Source organism: Nuphar pumila, chromosome 17, assembly GCF_984573655.1.
Source record: "Nuphar pumila chromosome 17, dmNupPumi1.hap1.1, whole genome shotgun sequence".
In the NCBI taxonomy this organism is placed as follows: Eukaryota; Viridiplantae; Streptophyta; class Magnoliopsida; order Nymphaeales; family Nymphaeaceae; genus Nuphar; species Nuphar pumila.
Genome location: NC_143265.1, coordinates 31,169,489 through 31,177,734, shown reverse-complemented (window position 1 = coordinate 31,177,734; position 8,246 = coordinate 31,169,489).

Here is an 8,246-nt window from a genome sequence, read left to right as displayed (position 1 = left end):
ATAACTATAATGGATGTCAAGTGGTGAGTTGTTGTAAGTGGGTGATACTAAGTGTTATGAAATGGAAAATTCATAAATTGAGATACTGTGCAGTGAGGAAGGTGATGTGCAGTGAGCACAGGAAGTTGCTGGATGTACGAGTGCAGCAATGATGTGATATACAATATACAAGAAATGAAGTGTTGCTGAATGAGAGCTTGATACACTAGAAGCAGAACAACAGGTTTATTAAGAGATTTGCCTCCAGTTTCTTGATTTGCAAAGGGGTAGAGGAATTCCTCACGACTTTGTTGGACAAATATATAAAACAAAAGGAATTGCCTCAATGAACTAAATTGAGTACCTCCAGTATATCATGTTCTGAAGGGAAATAACATTTTTTCTTCTTTTTATGCAGGCAACTGATCCATTGACATGCCATCATCTCATCAGGAAATATAATTCGTAAGGTAGTGAAATATATATATATATATATATATATATATATATATATATATATATATATATATATATATATATATCCTTTGTATATACCTGCGAGTGCCCAGTTAGCAGCAAACATACAAATTATGATTGTCCTGAGTTGCCCATTCAATTGCTCATTTAGCAGCAAATAAACAAATCAGGATTGTCCTGAGCTGCCCATTCAATTGCTCATATAGAAGCAAATGAAAAAATCCTTTCAACCAGAGTCCTCCTTCAACTATCCTATCCACATTCAGTTGTTTCACCTTCACCAAGGTTATAGCCTTACTGCGGAGATTTGCTTCTTTCAACTGACGGAGAAGAGAACCAGAGGGAAGAACTTGATACAAAGGGGATCAGAGGGAAAGGGGAAGAGGAAAGAAGGTTGAAACGTGATCGATCAGAAGGAGATGAGGTGAAGACGGATGGGTTTGAGGGCTTCGGATGTGCCCATTTTATAAAAGGGGAAGAAGAGTCTGGAGGATGTTTGTTGGAGATCGACGGGGGAGGGAGATGAAGTTGTTGGCGATCAGCGGATGGCCCTCGAGCGAGAGAGAGAAAGAGAGAGAGAGAGAGAAATGGAGCTCATGAAGGAGCAAGGAGAATGCGTGTGAAGTCGTTTGAGGAGGGTCGTTGCAGATTTTTTGATTTTTCAAAAAGGGGGTTCTAAAAAAGTGGTTTTTCATTAAAATGTTTTCAAAAGAGGCTTTTAGCAAAACAAGCTTATTTTTCACATGTTTTCTGATTTTTTTGGAATTTTGTTGTTTTCTCTCACGTTTTCTGTATTTTTTTTGTAGTTTTTGAAAGAAAATCCTAAAATCTAGGCAAAATGAGAGATTTAAAAAACTGTTTTTGTATTTTTTGAGAAATATTTACAAAAAGAAGAGTTTTCTAAGAAAGACTTTTGAAGTTTTCTAAAAAAATAGGTTTGAATCCAGAATTTGAAGAGATATTCAAGTTTTGGATCTCGAACTGAGACATACAGAGGAGTGGATCCAAACGGACATCAGATGGAATGTCTGAGCCTTTCAGAAACTCTTTTTGGTATTTTTGTAAACTTGGTTTTTTTTTTTTAAAAAAATGGATAACGAGGCTCAGATTTGGATTTTAATACTGGATCTGGGTCCGAAATTGAGTCAGATATAGAAAATGGATCTAATTTCAGTAAATCTGAGAAATAACTGGAATTTAGATCGAAAATGACTTGATTTACTTAGAAAATGGGGGCCCAGGGGCAAAAAGGAATTTTTTGGATTTTTTGGAAAATTTGGGGTGTTCACATCTTCACAAGCGAAGATTCTACGATGGTTTAGACGGGGATGACAGCCTAGAGGATCTCCCTTGTAAATTTGTCAAAATTGATGGGACTGGCAATCCTAAGGCCCACCTGCCTATATTCTTTGCAGAATGCAATACATTCAAGAAAGACAATTGCGCTTTGTTTAGATGTTTTTCTTGTAGTCTGGAGGGCATTGCCGCCAAATGGTATTCAGAGCACATCAATCCCATCGAGCTGAAGGAATTTAACAGGGTGGTTAATCTTTTTATTGAGCAATTTTTGTTCAACACAGAGGTGCTACCAACCCTGAATCACCTCTATAATCTGAAGCAGAAGGACACTGAAAAGGCCAGAGACTTTATCTATAGATGGAAATCCACAAGCAGTCAAATGAAGGATCTGATATTGGAAGGGCATGCATTGTCGATTATTCTGAACAATTTCTCTCAACCTTTGAGAGGCCTGATCTCTACTTCCTCAGCACAATCATTCATCAAATTAATAGAATGAGCTTAATGGCTCGAAATAGGGATAGAGAATGCAGTATATGAGAGCCTCACACTCTCAAAGAGCAGCTCCGATACCAAGAAGAATTCATGTGTCACATTCTCTATGAATACCACTGGCAACAATAACGGCAAAAGCAAAATGGATGGCAGAAAGAACCACATCAGCGGATCAGGGAACCTAAATCTCGACAGAGATGACCATACATGTCAAAAGGACAGAATCAGCAAGCAGAATGACAGTCCTCCCGCGAGCATCCAACTAGAATTAAAACCATAAGGGAGACCAAAGCATGACAGTTGGGGATACGATCACAAATTTACTCCCTTAGAACAACTGCTCGAGCAAGTTTTGGAATATATGATAGCCAAAGGGATGGTTAAACTTCCCAAGATGGTGGATCCTCCTGTCACCATGGGAAGGTTTAAGGATCAGTTTTGCCAGTTTCATCAGACAATGGGTCATGACACCGAGCATTGTTTCATCTTCAAGAACATCGTTCAAGATTGCATTGATAAGAATCTCCTCGTTGAAGATGAAAAGAAGGACCAGTGATCCTGACTAAGCTTTTTCCTCAATTATTCAAAAAGCTGACAATCCCATCATTTTTCTCATTTCTCATCTTGCTTTTATTTTAGAAGGATGATGTAATCATGTTTATCTTTCCTTGATTTATCATCAATAAAATTATCAATTTTCTTTATAAGCTTGATGGCAACCTGAACTTCCCATTCAGGATAAGGGACAAATGTTGAGACCATTCATAAAAGTAACACAGTTCTCTATAATGGTTCAATCTCATGCTTAATGCCAAATTTCTACAAAGAGACCTCCAGGTCGGCCAATCTTGTCAAACCCTTCGGGTTACAATCTTACCAATATCAGTCATTTTCCAGCCTTCGGGAAACAAATTTACCAATGTCTATAATGTTCAAACCTCCGGGTTACAGCTTTATCAATGTCAAATCATTTTCAAGCCTACGGGTTACAATCCTACCAAAATAATTCATTTTTCAGCCTTCGGGTCACAACTTCATCAATATCAATCATTTTCAACCATCAAATTCAATCTTTCAACAAAAATTTTGCTTTCGAGATGGTCAGTCAAACAAATCCTACTTACAAGCTGGTCGGTCAACCAAAATCCTGCTTCAGATACTTGTTGATTTCAAAAATCTTTATTGCACAAAATATTTACCTCAGAATACCTTCAGCATTACTTCTGAAAAAGTGAAACTTTTGCGAAGAAGGATTTAAAATTCAAAATATTTCTCTTGGCCAAACAAAAGGACAAAGAATAAATCCTCGATATGGCCAATGAAGAAAATTCAATGTTGTCACAAAGCCATAAGTGATTAATATTGATCGCAGTCAATGGCACATTTTTAAAGACCATTCTTGTAAAGACAAGGCAGTCAAAATATCCTGAGTAAGAAAGAAAAGTCCACTCAATTTCATATCTCCTCAGTCATTTAAGATGCAATCAAATATTTACAAAAGGGATCTCTCAATCATCGTCAAGTTGAAGATTGGTGAATGAATTAGACCCCCGAAGTTAAAGAAGATTTGGATCATCTCCAAGACGAAAAAGTTTGTAACGAATCCTTCCAGGGAAAGTTCAGATCACCGCCAAGTTGAAGGCGAATGCGACAAACCCCCCTTCTTCCTTTTGCAAACCCCTCTCAGATTTATTATACAAAATTCAAAGGTCCCATCACAGTTTCTTCATTCGAAGATTTTGTTTCTCCTTTCAGGTTAAGGGTTAAGCATGTGCCTCATTTTTCATGGGGTATCGTCCCCTTTGAGGTTAAGGGTTAAGCCTGAGCCTCATTTTTCCATGAGGTATCGTCCCCTTTCAGGTTAAGGGTTAAGCTTGAGCCTCATTTTTTCATGAGGTGTCGTCCCCTTTCAGGTTAAGGGTTAAGCTTGAGCCTCATTTTATCATGAGCTATCGTCCCCTTTCATGTTACGAGTTAAGCCTGAGCCTCATTTTTCTATAAGGTATTGTCCCCTTTCAGGTTAAGAGTTAAGCCTAAACCTCATTTTTCTGCGAGGTATCGTCCTCTTTCAGGTTAAGGGTCAAGCCTGAGCCTCATTTTTTAATAAGGTATCGTCTCCTTTCAGGTTAAGGGTTAAGTCTTAACCTCATTTTTTCATGAGGTATTGTCCCATTTCAGGTTAAGGGTTATGCCTGAACCTCATTTTTTCATGAGGTATCGTCCCTTTTTAGGTTAAGGGTTAAGTCTTAACCTCGTATTTTTATCGCCCCTTTCAGGTTAAGGGTTAAGCCTGAACCTCATTTTTCCATGAGGTATCGTCCCCTTTCAGGTTAAGGGTCAATCTTGGGCCTCATTTTTCCATGAGGTGTCATCATCTTTCAGGTTAAGGGATAAGCCTTAACCTCGTTCTTCCACGAGGTATTTTTCATCCCATCCAGGTTAAGGGCTAAGCCTGAGCCTCGTCTCGACGAGGTGAATCTTTTTTTTTATTCTCCATTCCATATCTACCACTATCATCTGAACTTATTCTTCCATACCTAGAGAGATTCTTCTAACTGAGGCATTTTTATAGTCTAAATTTGTTGTGTGTTTTTTTGCCACTAAGCTTGGCTTTCAACCGACTTAGTAGCAAAGAGGGGCATCTGTGTCATTGCGTGAATTTGGCATATTATTTTATTGCATTGCATGTCATCACATCTCATTATCGAGATCTAGTACTCTTGTTTTCAAAATCTTTTAATCCAGATTCGATTTTAAAACTTATCTTTCAAGATCAATTTCACAAACCTGGATTTTTGCATCAATATTTTCTAATTGTTAACCTCAGGATCTTGTTTTCTTTAGAAAAACAATCTGAATTTATTTTAAACTCAATTTCAATTGATTTCAATCCTCAGATGAGACCTATTTAGGTGGTGTCGCTGCTGGATTCCTTTATTTATCAGAATTTCTCAAACATCTCAGAGTCCTAGTTGGATCAGGACTTTTTTTTTTCATCTTTTTTTAATCTTTTTAAAACTACATTTTGATTTTAAACAAGATGTAGTCATATTCCTTGCCCATTCTTGTCATTTTGGCCAAAATCTCAGAATCTCAGTCCAATCAGGACTCTTTTTCAAGAATCCTAGTTGGATCAAGACTTTTTTTTAGAGTCCCAGTCGGATCTTAACTCTACTTTTTTCACCTGTTTTTGAGAAAACCTTTCAAAATCCTTTGTTTTGGCCAAAATCCTAGAGTCTCAGTCGAATTAGCATTCTTTCCCAGAATCCTAATTGAATTAGGACTCTATTCTGATTTCACCATTTACTCCTATTCTTCACTTGTTTTCAAAACCTTCTCATCTGATTTTCAAAATCTTCTGTTTTAGCCAAAATTCTAGGGTTCTAACTGGATCAGAACTCTTTTTTCAAAGTTTCGGTCAAATTAGGACTCTACCTTTATTAGCTATTCTGCCTGTTTTTAACCAAATCTTTCAATGAGAAGTCAAAAACTCAGAGTTTCAGTTGAACCATGACTATGTTCAAAGAGTCCCAGTTGGATCAGGACTCTGGCCTTGATTTCAATTTTGAGAGAATCTTTCCAAAATCTCGTCATTTATCTTTCCAAATTTCAAAATTTTTGCAATTCTATCACAGAGTTTCAAAATTCTAGGATTTTATTCCAGAGTCCTGATCGAATCAAGACTCTATCCAGAGTTTATTTTCTTACTTCATTTTCACTAGTTTTCAAAAGCTCTATTTAAATCTCATCATTTGTTTTTTCAGAAAATCCAAAATTCTGAGAGTCCTAGTCCAATTAGGACTCTGTCTCCAGAGTCCTTGTTGGATCAGAACTCTGTTTTGATTTCAATACTTGTTGCTATTTTTACTGTTTTCACAAGTTCTTTCACCTGTTTTTCAGAAAATACCAAAATCTAGAGTTTCAGTCCGATCAAGACTCTGTCCTAGAGTCCTAATTCCGTCAGGACTCTATTCCAAATCTTGTTTCCACTTCCATTTTCATTTTTTCCATTTGTTTTTCAAAAATTAGTCCATTTTACAGAGTCTCAGTTGATTCAGAACTCTATTTCAGAGTTTCAGTTGAGTTAGAACTCTAACCCTGACTGTATTTTCGAACTTATTTTTACCAATTTTGATAAAATCTCTCAAAAACTTGTTCATTTGTCTTTCAAAATCTAAAATCTCAGAGTAATAATTGGTTCAAGACTCTGGTCCAGAGTCTCAGTTCGCTTAGTGCTCTGTTTTCAAAACCTTTGAATTTCATTTGTCGATTTTAACCCCTTTTTAAAGCCATTTTCAGCCTTTATTTTAATTTTTTCAAAACCTTGATATGAAGCCCACTCAGTTGGAGCCATATCCAAAGGAGTTCTGACCCAGTCAAGACTCTGTGTCATTTCAAAACTTTCAATTTCAAGTCTACTTTTGAATATCTTTTGAAAACCCTCTCATTTTTAAGTTTTAAAATTCTTTTTGAAAATTCAAGTGTGGCCCACTCGAGGTGGCACCACATTTGTAAAAGTCATGGTTAGACTAAGGTTAATCAGTGTCCTAGTTAGATTAGGGGTTTAGAAGAGTCTAAATCGATTTTGAAAATCCATTTTTACTTTGGTTTTTAACTATTAGTTTTTAAAGTTATTAATTAAAGTTTTAAAAACCACGTGTGGGCCCATAGAGGGTGACGCCACATTTGGAGTTATTTTAATAGGATTAGGAGTTCTAGGTTAGTTAAGGCCTAATTAAGAAAGTTTAAGAGTCAAAACCAATTAGGAAAAATTGCCCCCCCCCCCCCCCCCCCCTAGCAAAACCAATTTGTTTTTTTAGGACTTTTAGAAAACCTAATTTATTTCTATAAATAGAAGCCAAAGAGGGGTCAATCCCTAGGCTCTTTTTCTCTCCCAATTTTGTGGTCTCTTTCTTTTCTCCAGCACCTCCTCCTTCCTCCATTGCAGTGTCAGCCCCAAGGTGAGTTACTTAATATTATTTCATTATTTTTATTAGTTTTTTTTTATGTTTTTCAATGGATTTCAGCATGGGTGCCCCTTGTGTTCATGGTTTTGAACCATGGATCTCATCCAAAAACCCTAAAAATGAATCAAGAAGATGATATAACTCAGTTTGGGGATGTTTTCTAGGATTCTAATCCGTTAGAATCATTCATATTGCTGTTTTTTATATTTTTAACCAATGAAATATGTGATTTACCCATTAAATGGGCTAAATCCATATTTTCAAAGCGTAAATCAATTACAACCATGGATTTCCTGTATTTTTTTTATTTTTTTGTCATATTAATGTTTATTTCATATATTTCAGCATTATTTTAAATTTTGTTATGGTGTTTATGTATTTTTTTAGCTTTTTCCATGTTTAAATCATAGTTTTTAGTGTTTTCTTAGATTTTCGTGTGTTTTGATTCTAGGTTTATAGAAATTATGTTATTTTATATTTAAATATTTATTATAAAATTCTAATTTTTTATGATTAGTCCATAGATTTGTCAGTAAGTCTCTGTAAAAAAATCAGAGTTTTTTGGATTCGGAAACCCTGTTAGAAAAATACAAAGTCAGATCGCGATATTTGTTACTTAAAATCGCTATTGATATTTAGGTATAAGTTGCAAATGTAATATTTCTGTCATCCAAGATCCAATTCATGATCCATAAATTTCAGTAGCTTTGTATTAGAATCTATTATTTATTATAATTTTCTTATATTTTTCTGTCATAGTCTGTTATTTTTCCTCTGTCACAAAGTTAAATCAACTTTTTACAACTCGTTATGCTTTATTAAAACTCTAAGTAAACTTAGTTGATCGTATCTCCCTAACCGAAGATCCGATCAATGATATATAAAAAAAGAAATTTCTTATTTGCATGTTTTCTATTCAATGCTAAAATTTTAGAATTATCTGATGTGATTTGATATTTTCCTCTGTATTTGAAACTAGAAGTACCTATTTTGATAGATTTTATATTTGTTAAATTCAAGTACAGATTG